At 36.9% G+C, this 18860-nt stretch overlaps 1 pseudogene; it reads left to right on the top strand.

Moving 5' to 3' along the window:
* Positions 1 to 1827: 1827 nt before the first annotated feature.
* LOC105998960 lies at positions 1828 to 18347 on the top strand (annotated as a pseudogene).
* Positions 18348 to 18860: the final 513 nt, after the last annotated feature.

The following is an 18860-nucleotide window of genomic DNA, read 5'->3' as shown; positions in this document are numbered from 1 at the left end:
AGTAGTCTACTGCTTGCTCAGGTTGCTGAGCCTTAATCTTTAGTCTAAGGTATACTTGTTTTGCTTCAACAAATCTTATTGTTAAAATATGTCTGGGACAAGCAGAAAAGGTCAGATAAGATGATGTTAAGGGAAATGAATCCCAAGATAGGGGCACAAGTGTTTTGTTTTGTTTTGTTTTTTTCTTCCTTGCTATTGTTTCTAATGTATTTATAAGGTACCATGTGATATTTTTTTGTTGCTTTGTATGTCCCTCCACCACGGTATAACCCCTGTTTTCACTGTTTTTGATGTTGGTATAACTTGGGGAGGCAAAGGAAAAAACAAATTGTTAAACTAGAGATACAGATTGACCAACTGCAACAATGAAATGTAAAAGACGCTAAGTCGAAAAATGAACTTTACAATTTAGGTGGGGGTGGGGGTTGGGGGTGGGGGGTGTAGCTGAGGAGGTGGGAGGGAAGGGATGTTAGGGGAAAAACAAAGGATGAGGCAACAATGCTTGATAAGAAATGTACTCATTGCCTTGCTCATGTAACTGTAACCCTTTTGTACAGTATTTTCACAATAAAAAACTTAATTTAAAATATCTTCTATGCCTGATTTCAGGTTCCAGCACTGGCACAAAAAAATCCTCCGTTCTCTGTACAGGTGCATTGTCTCTTAAATTTTCTTCAGTATGACCAAGAGTCTACCATTCTTACTGTAGGTGGTAGTAGACTGATTCCTTACATTGAAACATATTGGAAAGATATTGAGAAAACTATCCACAAATTTCCCTGTTGTTGAATATGACATAACCTCATTTAAAATAGGTACAATTGTGCTAAACTTAGACATAAAACCTGAAGGGAAATTTTAACTCTTGTATATAAATATAAGTAAATACATATCTTTTCTATGTCTAATACCTCAGCAGGATGTAACATTTTAAGAAAAGTGAGATAAAAAATAACACAAGTGTTTTTTTAATTTCTTTCTATTCTTTCTAATACATTTATAAGGTGATTGGTTTGTTGCTTTGTATGTCCTTTCCCCACAATATAACCCCTGTTTTCACTGTATTTAATGTTGGCATAATTTGGGGAGGGGAAAGGAAAAGAAAACAAATTGTTTAAGGATACAGGTGGACCCATTGCAGCAACAAAATGTACAAAATGCTATGTTGAAAACGAACTTCACATCTTTGGTGGAAGGTAGGTAGGGAAGGGGGGGGGGAGGTGAGTAGTCATGGATATGGGAGGGCAGGGATGGTAGGGAAAAAACAAAGGAGGAGAGAACTATGCTTGATAAGAAATGCACTTATTACCTTTCTCATGTAATCGTAGCCCCTCTGTACAGTATTTTCACAATAAAAAACTTACTAAAAAATTAAAAAAATAAATTTGTTTTGTAAAAGTTTATGATTGTGGATGTCAATACTAAAAATAACAAGGAGCAATTAAAGAATTAATTTGTTTGTACTCTTATCATTCCAAACCTTAATTCACTATATAGCTATAGACAGAGCCATAACCCATGATTCCATCTTTCAGTTAAATATACATTAGACAGAGAGATTCAGAGGAAGATGGCAGAGGAGAAGCTGAAAGCTAAACAAGCTCTCCCATAGAAAGCAGTTTAGTGTTCCAGTGAACAGTCCTAGGCTAGAGAATCACACCAAGTGTGCCATCACAGTACAGAGAGTTTGGCCAGGGAGGGAAAATCCAGGCAAGGAGACACATCTGAGGCATTTGCCAGTAGCCCTGGCTGTGGCAGCAGCAGTAGCAGCAGCAGGGGCCATAGCCGCCATACTTACAGAGAGAGTCTGGGACAAAGCCAGCAGACATGGCGGGTGAGCGGATTCTACTCAACACCAGCAAGAACTGACAAGGAACAGATATTCATCCTGCAGATCGCAGACCAGAGATGACCCAGGAACCAAGACTGGCGTGAGTAGAACCCTGACATCCTCATTCCTTCTCAGGGAGCAGAGGAGGGAAGGCCACCCTACCCCAACCACTGGAGATCTCCATCTTTGATAATGTCAAAGGCCCGGATGAGCCTCCAACTCAGGCCTTGGAAGAAAACAAGAGTCATTTAGCAGGTCACAGAAACCTGACCTGACCTGCCACGCTCGGCTCCACACAGGGGAAAGTCACCCAGCCCAGGCAGATGTAGCTCAGCCGCCAGAGGAGTGACTTTCTTCACTGGGTAAACAGAGCCAGAGGCTGCTGCTCTCTACAGCAGCCAAGACAAACAATAGAAATACAATAAACAAATCCTGAGAATGGCTCCAGGCTGAGCTCTGTGAGTGTCTCAGGAGCTAGCCCCTCAGAGAAAAGCTACAATCTGGGGAAAGGCCTCAACCCTACCCAGAACCTAGCCTCATCACAGCGTCACCAAACTAGAGAAAACAGCCATCTCCCTCTTTTGTGATAGTCAAAGCAGATCTCCTTCCCACTGAACTAGCCTGGGAGGAGGGTCACAAAATCCTGGGTAATGCAGAGCATTTTTCTGCCTGCTCAAACTGACTTTAGAAACCAATCAAGCCACAGGAAAACCAAACACCACAAGCAGATCAGAGACTCCAACAAGAGACTGGTTACAGACATAGGGGAGATATAGGATCTTCCCACCAACCCCCCCCCAAAAAAACCCAAGAAACTCTATTTTGCACCTTCATTTTAATTTTTCATTTTTCTTAAAAAATTGTTTTCTATTAATCTTTCCTTTCCTCTCATAATTTTTATTTTAAGTGTATGTGTGTGTGTGCTTTTTTATCTCTTCTGAACTTTTGGTCCTTTTATTTTCTTTGTAATCCTTTTCATTTATTTTTCTCTTTATTTTTTGTGTGACTTAATTGATGTTCTGCTCATCCCCAGATATATACCCAACGACGATTATTAGACCTTATAACCCATTGTGTATGCACTTAATCCAGAAATTTATTACTCAATTAACAACCTCATAGGCTTAAATTCTTTAAAAGCAGTATTATCCCCTTATACCTACATAATTTTCAAAAAACTAATTTTAAGTTTTTATTTTTTATTTTTTCATATCTCCTTTCTATCTTTCCCCTCCTCTCATCCTATCCTTCTTCTCTCAATATCATTTCGTTAAAGTTACATAATTTTTAAGTATTACACTTTTTAAATTTAAATTTTTCTACTTCAATTTTTTCTTCTTCTTTTTCTCTCCCTCTTATCATTCTGTCCAATCCATTTCTGTCTCTGAGCTTAGGACTTGGTTAAATTGAATCTCCTTTTACCTCTCCACATTCCTTTAATCCTATTTTCCCCACATTTCTCCCTAAACCTAATAATTTCTGGTTAGCCAAATTCTTCTTTGCTGTTCTTAGCCATTAATACATAGATGTTTGACAATGAATAGATTATATCTGTTAAACTAGATTTTATCTGCATCAATCTTGACTGTGCAACTACAGGACTCTGGTTGATGCTTGCCTTAAAATAGTGTTCTAGCAAAAACTGGTGTTGGTTTCATAGCAAATCAGAAGAACAAGCCAGAAAAACAAGAAAGATGGCAAGTCCAGATATCTCAACTCCCACTCATGATAATCAGGTGACAGAACAGTTAATGAATAATCCAGAGGAGAGTTCCCAAAAATTACTGGTAAACATAGTGAATGAAAGATTGAAAAGCTGCAAAGGACACAGTGTGAGCATGATAGGGAGAAAGGGAAAGCAAACCAAAGATTGATATAGGAATCTCATGAGCATGAGGAAGCTACTCAAAGGTTGATACAGGACTTGCATGAGCAGGTTGAAGACAGTCAAAGAGAAATAAAGGAATTGCGTGAGCAGGCTAAGAATAGTAAAAGAGAAAGACAGGATTTGCATTAGCTGGATGAGAACAATCAATGAGAAACACAAGAATTGTGTAAGCAGGCTAAGAACAGTCAAAGAGAACTACAGAATTGCATGAACGTGAGGAAGCTAATCAATAATACAGGAATTGTGAGAGAGGAATGAGAATAGAAAAAGATCAAAAGGGGCATTCATGGAATCCACAAACAGGCAGCGGAAAGAACTCAGGGAGACCACAAAGGAAATGCTGAATGGAGCCAGACGGAAGGAATAGGAGACCAAGGAAACCATAACCAATCCACTAAGTGATTTGAGAATAAACACTGAACACCAAATTAAGGAAGTAAAGAAGTTCGTGCAAGAGCTAAAACAAAGCTCCAACCAAAAATTTGAAGCTATCAAAGACGACCAATTAGAAGGAAAAGGAATAAAAAAACAAAGTAGAAAGTCTTGACAGTAAGTTAGACCATGCAGAAGATCAAATCTCGGGAATTGAAGACAGCCTAAATTTTTTTGGTCGGTCGTGGGGCTTGAACTATAGGCTTGGGTGCTGTCCCTCAGCTCTCCAGCTCAAGGAGAGTGCTCTACCAGCTGAGCCACAGAGCCACTTCTGGTTTTCTAGTGGTTTATTGGAGATAAGTCTCACTGACTTTCCTGCCTGGGCTGGCTTTGAACCATAATCCTCAAATCTCAGCCTCCTGAGTAGCTAGGATTAGAGGCATGAGCCACTTGTGCCCAGCCAACCTAGATACTATAGAGAAAGAACATACAACTCTCCAAGACAAATTGAAGAAATATGATAGATCTATTCAACATTTGAAAGACACCATCAGAAGGCCTAATCTGAGGATAATGCAAGTAGAAGAGCACCTAGAGAGAGAAGTTAGTGGTCTAGGAAATTTGTTTAGCAGAATACTAGCAGAGAACTTCCCAAACATGCAAAAAGATAGGCCTATTCAGATACAATAAGCTTTTAGAACCCCAAATAGACCAGACCAGAACAGGACATCCCACCATCACATTATAATCCACACAGGATCAATTCAGACCAAGGAAAAGAACCTTAATGCTGTCAAGGAGAAAAGATCAATCACCTATAAAGGGAAACCAATTAGAATCACCTCAGATTTTTCAGCAGAGACATTTAAAGCAAGAAGAGCCTGGAATGATGTATGCCATGCCCCAAAGACAAACAGCTATCAACCAAGAATACTGTACCCAGGTAAAGTCTCCTTCATAACAGTAGGTCAAATAAAAACCTTCCATAGCAAAGAAAAAATGAAACAATATATCTCCACCAAACCAGCCCTACAAAAGATACTTAAAGATATCTTATACATAGAAAACAAACAAGACCACAATAAAGGCCAAAGATACTGCACCGAAACGGAGAGTCCAAGAACCATAGGAAGAACCCAGTTGCTGCAGCCCCCAAGAAGGTGGATAACATGGAAGGAATTCAAAAACACCTCTCAGGCTTAACTCTCGACTTTAACAGACTTAACTCTCCAATTAAGTGACAGACTAGCTAGTTGGATTATAAAGCAAGATCCTTCTATCTGCTGCCTTAGAAAATCACAACTTGCCCATAAAAACAAACACATTTTGAAAGTGAAAGGCTGAAACAAAAATCTACCAAGCAAATGGCCCCCATAAACAGGTGGGAGTTGCAATCCTAATATCAGAGAAAATAGACTTCAAATTAAAATTAGTCATTAGAGATAAGGAATGTCACAACAAACTAATTAAGGGATATCTCATTCAGGAGGATATTACAATTCAAAATTTCTATTCTCTAAACAAAGGAGCACCTAAAACTATCCAAGAAACACTGCTTTCCCTCAAAGCTCAAATAGATCCAAAGACATTAGTGGTTGGGAACTTTAACACACCACTATCCCCACTACATTGATCAACTCAGCAAAAACTCAACAGAGAAACCGCAGATCTAAACAACTGTATCCATCAACTATATTTAACAGACATCTACCAAATATTTCACCAAGCAGCATCAGAATATACGTTTCTCTCAGCAGCACACAGAAAATTTTCCATAATAGGCCACATTTTAGGTCCCAAATCAAACTTGTCCAAATTCAGAAAAATTGAAATTATAGAATTCAACACCAAAAGTCACCAAAGAATGTCCTTTAACACATGGAGGCTGAACAACACACTGATGAATCACCAGTGGGTCATGAAAGATATTAGAAATGAAATTCAAGTGTTCATGACATTCTACAAAAATGAACACACAAATTACCAGGTCCTCTGGGACACAGAAAATGCAGTACTCAGAAGCAAGTTTATAGCTCTGAGTTCCTATATCAACAAATTGGAGAGATCTCAGACTAATAATTTAATGAGATATCTGAACCTCCTTGAAAAAGAGCAGCAAGATAAACCCCAATCCAGTAGACGGAAAGAAATAATTAAAATTAAATCAGAATTAAATGAATTAGAATCTAAAAAAACCATAGAAAGAATCAACAAAACAAAGAGTGGGTTCTTCGAAAAATTAACAAAATAGACAGACCTTTAAGAAATCTTATCAGAAAAAGAAGAGAACACACCTAAATAAATAAACTCAGAGATGAGAATGGAAACATCACCACAGAAATAACCAAGATTCAGGACATTATAAGGGAATACTTCTCAAACCTTCATAAGTTTGAGAAGTTGGAAGAAATGGACCTTTTCCTAGCAAATATCGACATGCCTAGACTAAACCAAGATGAGTTAAACCATCTTAACAAGCCCATATCAAGCATTGAAATGGAAACAGCCATAAGAGACCTCTCATCTAAGAAAAGTCCAGGACCAGATGGATTTACAGTGGAATTCTACAAGGACTTCAAAGCACACCTCACACCAATACGCTTCCAACTCTTCAATGAAATTGAAAGAGAAAGTTCACTACTGAACTCATTCTATGAAGCCATCATAACCGTCATCCCCAGGGGATGAGGGACACATCAAAGACAGAGAACTGTAAACCCATTTCTTTGATAAACATTGATGCAAAACTTCTCAACAAAATTTTGGCCAATCAACTTCAACAATTCATCCAAAAAATCATACACCACGATCAAACAGGAAGCACTTCAGGGATGCAAAGTTGGTTCAATATGTGCAAATCAATCAATAAAACTCATCACATCAAAAAGAGTGAGGATAAGAACCACATGGTTTTATCAATAGATGCAGAAAAAGCATTTGACAACATTCCTTTATGATGAAGGTTCTGGAAAACGAGGAATCCAGGGAACATTCCTCAATACAATAAAGCCTGTATATTACAAACCTACAGCCAGCATTATACTTAATGGTGAAAAACTAAAGCCATTTCCACTTAACTCAGCAATGAGAATGTCCACTCTCTCCACTTCTTTTCAATTTAGTATTAAAATGCCTAGCTACAGCTTATGTTTGCAAGATGCAAACATAAAAGGGATCCAATTAGGGAAAGATGAAGTAAAACTCTCCCTCTCTGCAGATGACATGATCTTGTATTTAAAGAATCTCATGGACTCCACTCATAAATTACTCAAGCTGATTCAAAACTTTGGCAAAGAAACAGGGTATAAAATTAACCCTCAAAAATCAATGGTTTCTTTGTATGCCAACAATGAGATGAGGACAGCTGAAATCAGAAAAGCAACTACATTCATAATAGCCCCACAAAAAATAAAATAACAGGAATTAACTTAACCAAAGAAGTGAAGGACCTCTATGATGAGAACTTTAAAAACTTGAAAAAGAAAATTAAAACAGAACTTAGAAAGTGGAAAATCCTCCCATGCTCCTGGACTGGAAGGATCACCTTGAAAATGGCAATAGTTCCCAAGGCTATCTGCAAATTCAGTGTGATACCTATCAATATTCCAACCTCATTCTTCAAGGATATAGAAGAGGGAATCCAAAAATTCATATGGAACAATAAATGACCCCGAATAGCAAAAACGATATTCAACAGAAAGAACACTGCTGGAGGAACATCAATACCAAATTTCAAACTATACTACAAAGCCACAGTAATCAAAACAGCTTGGTACTGCCACAAGAACAGACCTCAAGACCAATGGAATAGAATTGAAAACCCAGAAATGAACCTACAGACCTATAGCCATCTAATCTTTGATAAGGGAGCTAAAAAAGTAGAATGAAAGAAAGACAGCCTCTTCAGTAAATGGTTCTGAAAAAATTGGTCAATGACTTGTAGAAAACTAAAGCTAGATCCTTATATATCACCCTGCACCAGAATCAACTCCAAATGTATCAAAGACCTCGGAGTCAAAGCAGACACTCTGAAAACATTACAGGATGGAAGATGAAAACCCTAGGTCTCCTTGTCACAGGCTGAAATTTTCTTAAAAGAGACTCAGAATCACAACAAATCAAAGAAAGGTTGGACAAATGAGATTGCAGGAAATTGCAGAGCTTCTGCATGGTGAAAGACATAGATAGCAAGATCAATAGAAAGCCTACAGGAGAAGATCTTTGCTAGCCATACAACTGACAAGGGTCTCATATCTAATATATACCTGGAACTCAATGAATTAAGTCCCCCAACAACAAATCCTCAAAGAAACAAGTGCCCAATAAATAAGTGGGCTAAAGACTTAAAGAGAAACGTCTCTGAAGAGGAAAGAAGGATGGCCAATGGACACATGAAGAAATGCTCAACCTCCCTAGCCATAAAAGAAATGCAAAATCAAAAGAATATTGAGTTACCACCTCACCCCAGTTATAATGACTATAATCAAGAACTCTAGTAACAACAGATGCTGGAGGAGTTGTGGACAAAAGGGAACATTATTACATCGTTGGTGGGAGTGTGAACTTGTTCAACCACTTAGGAAAGTAGTATGGAGGTTTCTCAAAAGACTCCACATAGAACTCCCCTATTACCCAGCAATCCCACTTTTGGTTATTTACCCAAATGATCATAAACAATACCATACTAAAGCTACCAGCACAACTATTTTTATTGTTGTGGGGCACATAGGTGGCAAAGATGGCGCTGAGAGGAAGTTGAGTGGCCAGAGCCCGAGTTTTTTACATTACAATCTGATTGGATACCATGATCAGGTGTAGTGACATCAGTGTGTGAACAGCTCATGGACAGCAGGGAAAGTATAAAAAGCTTAGGCGCATGATAGGGTCACCTTTACAGCATTTGGTTGGTTCCTTTTCCTCCCCTTTTATGCTGCGTGGTTTTTTGCTTTAAAAAAATGCTTTCTCTGTGATAATAAACGAATTCTTCCTTGACTTGACTCCCTGCTGTGTCTGACTGTCTTCGAGGCTAAGGGAGACTTGGGAATGGGTGAGTGGTGCACTTACCTTTCCTCGGACCCCGTCCGTCTTCCGTGGGAGGGACGAAGACCCAACATATTGTAGCATTATTTACCATAGTTAAGATATGGAACCAACCCAATGCCCCTCAGTAGATGAATGGATCAAGAAAATGTGGTATATATACACAATGGAATTCTATGCCTCCATCAGAAAGAATGACATTGCCACAATGGAATTCTATGCCTCCATCAGAAAGAATGACATTGCCCCGTTTGTTAGGAAATGGAAAGACTTGGAAAAAATTATATTAAGTGAAGTAAGCCAGGCCCAAAGAAACATAGGTCCCCTCGTTTCCCTTATTTGCAATAACTAGTATATGTCTGAGACAAGCAGAAATGGTCAGATAAGTTGATGTTAAACGAAATGAACCTCAAGATAAGGATTTAAATGGTTTTTCTTTCATGCGATTGTTTCTAACTTATTTATAACATGATTTCTTTGTTGCTTTGTATGTCCCTCCCCCAAGGTAAAACCCCTGTTTTCAATGTATTTGATGTTGGTATACTTTGTGGAGGGGAAGGAAAAAAAACAAATTGTTTAAATACAGATACAGGTGGACCCATTGCAACAAGGAGATGTACAAGACATTATGTCGAAAAACGAACTTTACAACTTTGGTAGGCGGGGCAGAGGGGGGAGGCGGGGAGAAACTGCTGAGGGGGGAGCGCTGTTGTGGGGGAGATGGGAAGGGATGAGAAGGGGAAATAAAGGAGGAGGCAACAATGCTTGATAAGAAATGTACTCATTACCTTGCCCATGTAATTTTAACCCCTATGTATGGTATTTTCACAATAAAAAAATAAAATAAAATAAAATTTTCATTAAAAATATATATACATTACACACATATAGTCCAAATGATGCTATTTCACTTCTATCTTATATCATCTTAAAATTTGGACGCATTAACGTTTGTGGTCCAGAGAAAATCTCACTTTTTGATACTTAAAACCTGCATCTTGTATATATATTTTTCTAATTTGAGGAGGGGAGGGGAGATAACAAAATGCTGAAATAAGAATACAGGTTGACCCATTGTAACAATGAGATGTACAAGACAATATGTTGAAAAAGAACTTTACAGTTTTGGGGGCTGGGAGGGAGGAGTTGGGGGGGGAAGGATGGTAGGGGAAAAACAAAGGAAGAGGTAACAATGCTTGATAGGAAATGTACTCATTACCTTACTCATGTAACTCTAACCCCTCTGTAAAGTATTTTTGCAATGCAAACATATAAAAATATTAGTATGGCTATCTTTAAAATACAAGACAACATAATCACAGAATAAGCTGAATTAATGCTTGAGAAGATACTAATATAACACAAATAGTTTTTCCACTCCTGTCAATTTAAATGTATGTGTATTAAACTTTTAGATGAATTCTACTTTAAAGTGAATTCTACTTCTATTTTTATTATCAAACAAAAAACTTTTTATTTGTAAATATATAGCAATAAACTAGTTCCCAGATACACGTAATTTAGGAATCTACTTTCTCAAAATTAATTTTGTTTTATATAACATCAAGTTTTCTGAGCACTGAATTCTTGAATTATCTAAGAGCTGTAATTTGTAGCATGCTTTAGAATTAGATACTAGAATGAAGTCATAGAAGTGGTCTAAATCTTTTCATCTTTTATGTGAAAATAACTAATTCTAGGAAAGCTAAATCCTCGCCTTAATTATTATAAATCCAAGTCAATTGAGCTTTCAATTCTAAAGCAAACATTTATTTTAATAAGAATTAATGACTATTTGAGAATTCATTTCTATAATGGATGATAAATTTGGATTGCATATAAGAATAGTGGTAATTTCTAAGCATGGCTTACATGGTATATTAAATTAGACAATATATATGCTTTAAAAAACCCTACTCATTAAAAATATATTCCTGGATTAACCTTTCCTTTCAACACAATCCAAAGTATTCTCATTCACTTAGTCTTATGTGATATAAACAACATATTGGCACCAACTGTGTAATTATATGACAATTTTGAGCATCCTTGGAAACTAAGTCAATTACTATAACTATACCATAAACAATCAGAGTTCCTCAAAGTTTTCCAAATGCTTATTAATTAATAAAGAATTCAAAGTTGAGCAGGTAGGTAAAGGCCCTCAAATTTAGATTCTAAGAAAGCATAGTCCTAAGAAATTTTCCATTGATTAGTATAGCAAAATGAATACAGTGATAAGCAAAATGCAGTGAAACAGTTAATTTGTTCTTTGTCAGTTGTTCAAATTTCTGGTAATGAATGAAAGAGGAAGGGAGCAGTGAACTAAAATCAATTTTAATGTCAATCTTCTTTTATGTGTTTCCACAGATTTTTTAAGTCAGTGCATTGCCAAGGAGTTAACTAATTAGCTTACAGAATGTTAAAATATCTCATGAAATAATTATCTGTATGCTAGCTGAAGTTTACAGTAGGAAAAACTTTACCACAATTTACAATAGTCTCTTGATATTTTAAAAGAATTAAATAAGCTAGGTGCTGGTGGCTCATGCCTGTAAACCTAGCTAATCATGAGGTTTCGATATGAGGATTGTGATTAGTAGCCAGTCCAGGCAGGAGAATCCATGAAACTTTTTTTAGTAAAAGTAAATTGTGCTTATATTTAAATTGTTTCTTCTACAAATGCTGAATTGCTTTTTATGTTATTTTTATTGTTATTGTAAAGGTGATGTACAGAAGAGACACAGTTACATAAGGAAGGTAATGAATATATTTCTTATTTAATAGTGTCACCTCTTGTTTTCTCCCAGTTTTTCCCAGTGAGTATAACTCCTGCATTTGTTCACCCTTTGTCCCACCATTTCTGTGCCCTAAAATTAGGATATTCTACATTCTCAGAAACATATATAGCTGACAGAACATTATGTTAACTGAAATAAGCCAGGTACAGAAAGAAAAACACCCCATGACCTGTGGGATCACTACAGCCCTGTGGAAACTGTGACTGGATACAAGAGATTTGATAGAGTGCTTGAAGTACAAATGACAACAGTGGAAAACCCTGGTTAGATTTTTTTATACTATATCCAAAGACACAGGATTATAAATGTTTAATCTTTTGTATTAATCTTTGTCAAAAGACAGAACTCCTTCTATATACTTATCTTAGTGAGAAATTCCTAGATTCCTTACCAAAACTGCTGAAGTACTTTCTGAAATTTCTGTTACCTATCCCTTGGAATGTGAACAACTGTTTATTTTCCTGTAACTTTCTTGTTTGTCCTAAGCTAATTTGAATGGATAAAACAGAGGGTGGAATAGAGAATATCAGTTTAACCATATCTGTCAGTTATACACATTTGTTGGCCTATCATGGTAATTGGAATATTAATTATATAATAAATAATATTCTGAAATATACTATATGTATATTTCTTCATCCACTATCTCAGAATCTTTTGGTGGGAAGTAGCAATGACCTCATTTAAATATAGAATCTAAAAGTAGAACTTGCCAAACTGGAGAATACAATGGAGAGAATTTAGTCAAAAAGCACAAAATTTTAGTGAGACAAGATGAATAAAGTCTAGAGATCTATCATATAGCATGACAATCTATTGTACAGTTGAAAATTGTTAATATTTTACTTCAAAACTGAGGATTTGTTTTATGATTTAATCATTTCGGTTTACTTACATCAGAACATACTTTACACCATAAAGACATGTAATTTTATTTATGAATTATAAAAGTTTTTTCAATAAAAGTTTCAAAATGCATTGTACAAAAAAGGTTCATAATTTTTTCATATTTTATTTTGTAGTTAACTAGTTATACAAAGTAGATGCAGGATCAGGTAGAGTAATGTTTGGGGGACTATGGTTTCTAAATGGCTTAAGTTAGTATAGCCACACACTGGTCTTCCCTGGTTTCCGCCTAATTTTACCACCATTATTTCTTAGTCTTCATCCTTGAAATTCTATTATTTCCTACTTATGGGGGAAATGAACTAATTGTAAAATTAGTATTACTAGGTTCTAACACAGAAATAACAAAACCCTTCCACTCACAGTTCACGAGCCAGAATAATCCAAAGATTCCTCCCCACAAGGAGGTCACAAGACAGTTATACTAAGTACCCAGTATAAGACAAAAAGAAAAGGTGTACCAGACAATTAGCATGACCAATTACCACATGAGGGAAATCAGGTGGAGAAATAAAGCTCTTACATTAAATCACATTAATAGTAACAGATATTTATACTGTAAACCTTTTGGGGCTCCTGAACCAAAACAAATTTAAGGGAATACATAGATCATCATTAAAACTGGGCCCTCAGAGATGCTAACTCTTGAAGTATTCTGCACTATGTTTCCAAAAATTCATCATTTACAGTGTTATATTTACTCATAACAATTACAAACAGTGGGGAAAATTAGCCTTTGACACCTACAATACAAATGCAAAAGCAAACTAATGTCTAACTATGCACTCAACTCTCAAACTCAAGGGGCAAGTATCTCTACCTCATATACCATGTCTGGCTATCACAGAAGATTGCAAAGTATACTATAAAGAAACAAAGAAAAATCTCAGTCTGAAAAAACAAGAGAAGTATCCAACTTGAACAGCTATGGCAGAGATTCGGGAAGCATATTTCCTATATTATGGCTAATATAGTAAAGGTGTTGTGTTAGACTTTTTCTGTGACAAATACCCATGAAAATCAACTTAAGAAAGATTTTATTTTGGGAATGGATGGGAAGGGGAGACAAAGGAGGAGGCTACAATGTTTGATAAGAAATGTACTTATTATCTTGCCCATGTAATTGTAACCCCTCTGTACAGTATTTTCACAATAAAAAAGAAAGATTTTATTTTGACTCACAGTTTCAGAGGTTTTAATCCAAAGTTAGCTATGAACCTGCAGAACATCATGGCACCAAGATGATAAAGAGCTAATGCTATCATTCTAGCTACTTGGAAGGTAAAAATCAGGGAAGTTAACTTGTAATATTTTAAAACAGAAATCACAAGGCTCAGATGGTTTTCATGGGGGGAAGAAAATGTAACAATTCTCTGAAATATATTCTAGAAGTCAATGAAGAAATATACCCCAATTCACTCAATGAGGACAGCATTACATTATTCCCAATCAGATAAAGGTATTACAAAAAAGGAAAACTATAGTCTAATAACTCCCATGAACATTTATGCCAAATTCCTCAGCAAAATATTAGCAAAACAAATCCTACAATGTCTAAAAGTATATATTTTGACTACATAGTATTCACTTTTAAGTATTATGTATATAAAGTTGGCTCAACATTTGAATCAGTTTATACAATCAATCACACTAACCGGTAATAGAACAAAAGTTCTATGATAATATCAATAAATGCAGTAGAAAATGGGGAGCAAAATCCAATACTTAATAACCAAAAATTCTAAGCAAATTAGGAATGGAGGGAATTGTCTTTGAGACTAGAACCCCAATTCCGTGTGTTCCAATAGGTCAGATCCAGATATTTGGCTCAATATACCAATTAAAGAGCTGAGTAGCTGGATGCCAGTAGTTCACATCTGAAATCCAAGCTACTTAGGAGGCTGAGATCTGAGACTTGCAATTCAAAGCCAGCCCAGGAAGGACAGTCCCTTCCTCCTTTGCACAAAAACAAGCTTGCACCCAGCCTGAAAGGCACAGTCTTATCAGCTTGCTGACAATAAACTTTGCTGTGCGTGACTTAGTGTCTGTGTGGTCTTCTGGGCTGGGGCTTTCACAACTATACTACGTTAACATCATATTTTTATTTAAAAATTTTCATTATCTTTCAGTAGTACATAGGAGTTGATATTCAACAAGCAGTTTATGAATATAATGAATCTTTACTACTGTCAGCCCTTTTATCATTCTCCTGCATCCCTCCCAACCCATGCCTTCCCTAAATTTTCTTATTTCTTTTTTTTTTGGGGGGGGGGTCCTGTCATGGGTCCTAAACTCTGGGCCTGGGCGCTGTCCCTCAGCTCTTCAGCTCAAGGCTAGCTCTCTACCACTTGAGCCACAGCACCACTTCCGACTTTTTTCTTTTTGCTTATGTGGTGCTGAGGAATAGAACCCAGGGCCTCATGCATGCAAGGCAAGCGCTCTACCACTGAGCCACCTTCCCAGCTCCCTAAATTTTCTTAATTCTGAAGGACATTCATTGGATTTTATGACTGCATTCTTCCCCACTTCTCTTCATAACATGATTTTTTTTTTTTTTGGTCAGTCGTAGGGCTTGAACTCAGGGCCTGGGTATTGTTCCTGAGATTTTTCACTCAAGACTAACACTCAACCATTTTGAACCACAACACCACTTCTGGTTATCTGGTTGTTAATTGGCGATAAGAATCTCATGGGGACTTTGCTGCCCAGACTGGCTTCAAACTGTGATCCTTTGATCTCTGCTTCTTGAGTAGATAGAATTATAGGCATGAGCCACCAATGCCCAGCTCATAACATAATTCTTTTTTTCATATTTAACAATATTTTATTTATTTTTTAAATTGTATTTTATTTTTATTGAAAAGGTAATGAGGGGGGTAATAGTTACGTAAGTAAAGTAATGAGTACATTTGTTTTTAATCATTGTTACCCCATCCCTCATTATCTTCCACTTATCCCTCCGTATTCCCCTCCCCCACAAAGTTGAAATGTTAATATAGAACAAAGTGTCCAGTGAATATCAATGCTGTTTTGGTTGATCCTTTGTCCTGCTGTTTCTGTGATTCCCTTTCCTTTCCACATTTTGAATAATCTTATATACAAGACACAAGGCACAGAAAACTAAGAGAAAAAAAGGAACAAACTACATAGGGGTCTAATAAGAACCTCTTATTTCCATATATTGGAGTTCATATTGATAGTCTTTACTATATATGGTCCTATGCACTAAGCATTTGGGTCGTAACATCATTCTAAATGGTAACAAAATGAAGCAACTTTACAACTGGAGCAAGGCAGAAATATTCTGTCACAAGTCCTCATAAAGTCACATTTTAAATCCTAACTAATGCAATAAGACATGAAGGAAATAAATGGTATACATATTTGGAAAAAAATGTAAGCATACTTTTATTTTTAGATGACATGATTTTTTTATGTAAAACAATACCAAAATATCAATGACAAAATCTCCCAGACTGAGTGACTATAATCAAGTTTTAGGACATATAGTTAATATGAAAATTCCAATGATCTTCCTATGTAACAGCAATAGATAATTGAAATTTGAAATTAAAATTTATTTGTATTAGTGCAAAACAAATGAAACACAGATAAAAATGTAATATAAAATGAACCACATGTATAAGCAGAATGTGCAAACTGTGATGGTAAAAAAAGAAAAATCTACATATCTAAAAATGAGGTATTTCATGTAGATGAATAGGTACGTTCAGTATATTTTTTTCTGGCTCTGGGAATTGAACTCAGGGACTTATGCTTATTAGGCAAGTATTCAAGAGTTCTACCCTTTGAGAAGCACATCCAATCAATTCCTTTTCAGTTTGTTTTCCAGATAGACTCACACTTTTCCCCAGACTAAACTTCAACTGAGATCTTCCTACTTCTGTACACTAAGTAGCTGGAAAAACAGATATGCCAAGCAATTAAATAAGGATAATATTTCCAACAAAATATAATCCTTGCCAGGCACCGGTGGCTTATACCTGTAATCTTGGCTACTCAGGAGGCTAGCCTGGGTTGTAAAATCCATGGACTCTTATCTCCAATAAACTACTAAAAAAGTCAGAAGTGGAGCTGTGGCTCAAGTGGTAGAGCACTAGCCTTAAGCTAGAGAAGAGAGAGCCTCATCCTTGTATTCAAACCCCAGGACCAACACGAAAAAAATAATTAGAAATCTGCTCTGAAACAGACTGGTAAATGACAGAAAAGACAAGCCACAAATCACAATAAAGTATTTGTAAACCATATTTGATAATGATGGGCTAGTATCCAAAAATACATAAAAAAACTGTTAAAACTGATCAATGAGAAGATAAATAACCAAAATAGGAATAAACAAAGAAGCTGGAGACCCAGAGCTTCCAGTAATCAAGTGGTTGAGAACTGAGTATCACACTGTTTCGTATCCAGCACACTCAGAAAAGTCCATAAGTCTCTATATCAAATTAACCAGAAAAATTCCCGACTGGAGGTGTGGCTCAAATGATAAAGCACGATCCAGAAGCAAATAAAGCTAAACAAGAGCTCAAACCATGGTAACAGTACCAAATTTTTTTTAAAAATAAGTTTGAGCAAATGCATTATGAAAGAAGATACATAGATTGAAAATAAGTATATGAAAAGACCTCCAATCCATACATTAAAAAATTGTAAATCAAAAGTTATGTACTACTACACGAGTTAAGTAAAAACAATTCGAAATACAGCACAAATTGCTGCAAGAATGTAGAACAATAAATCACACTCACCGAGGCAGAGGCAGGGTGGCTGTCGAAGCTGTGTCTTGATCCTGGCTCCGCACCTTGCCCCACCATGGTGATGCTCCAGAAGAGCTCCTGGTGCTCCTGGCGGCCCTCCTGGCCACAGCCTAGAGCTACTTCATCAACATGGAGACGCACACCCAGAAGTGCTTCTTCGAGCGGGTCACCATGGGCACCAAGCTTGGCCTCATCTTCGAGACAGTGGAGGGAGACTTCCTCGACATAAAAGTAGAAATCACAGGATGATAATAACGATGTTGATAAAGGAGACCAAGAATCCAGCGGGAAGTACACGTTTGCTACGCGCATGGACGGAATGTACAAGTTTGGTTTCAGTAACAGGATGTCTACCATGACTCCAAAAATAGTGATGTCCACTATGGAGATCAGGGAGGGTCCTGAAGACAAGAAATGGAGATGGAGGCTCCTCAGAACAAATTACAAGAAATGATGAATGAGCTGGCTGTGGCGATGGCAGCTGTAAAGCATGAACAGGAGTACATGGAAGTCCAGGAGAGCATACACAGAGCCATAAACGACAACATAAACAACAGAATGGCCCTCTTGTCTTACTTTGAGCTGTTGTTCTAGTTGCCATGACATTGGGACAGATCTAATACCTGAAGAGGTTTTCTTGTTTGTTTGTTTTAAATTCCAGAAGGTTGTTTAAAGGCCTTTTCCTGGTGATCCCAACTCATAACTCACTTTTTTACCAAAAAACTTGGTAAAAATAATGTCATTATTTTCTTAGTTATTTTCTTTTAATTTTTTTAAATGTGAAAATACCATACAGAGGGGTTACAATTACATGAGCAAGGTAATTAATACATTTCTAATCAAGCATTTTTGCATCGTCCTTTGTTTCCCCTTACCATCCAATGCCATCTCCCCGCCACCTGCCCACACCCCAACCCACCCCGTGCCAAATTTGTAATATTCAGTTTTCTACATAACGACTTGTACATCTCATTGTTGCAATGAATCAAAGTGTATCCCTATTTAAACAATTTGTTTTTTCCCGTCCCATCCACAAATTATAACATCATCAAATACAGTGAAAACAGGGGTTATATGGTGGGAGAGGGACATACAAAGCAACAAAGAAATATCTTTTTTTTTAATGGTGAGCAGTTTTTTTGTGGGGGGGACCGGTCGTGGGGCCTGAACTCTGGGCCTGGGCGCTGTCCCTCAGCTCTTCAGCTCAAGGCTAGCGCTCTACCACTTGAGCCACAGCGCCACTT

The sequence above is a fragment of the Dipodomys ordii genome, unplaced genomic scaffold (genome assembly GCF_000151885.1).
Source record: "Dipodomys ordii isolate 6190 unplaced genomic scaffold, Dord_2.0 Scaffold178, whole genome shotgun sequence".
Lineage (NCBI taxonomy): Eukaryota > Metazoa > Chordata > Mammalia > Rodentia > Heteromyidae > Dipodomys > Dipodomys ordii.
This window is presented reverse-complemented; position numbering and strand designations above follow the sequence as displayed.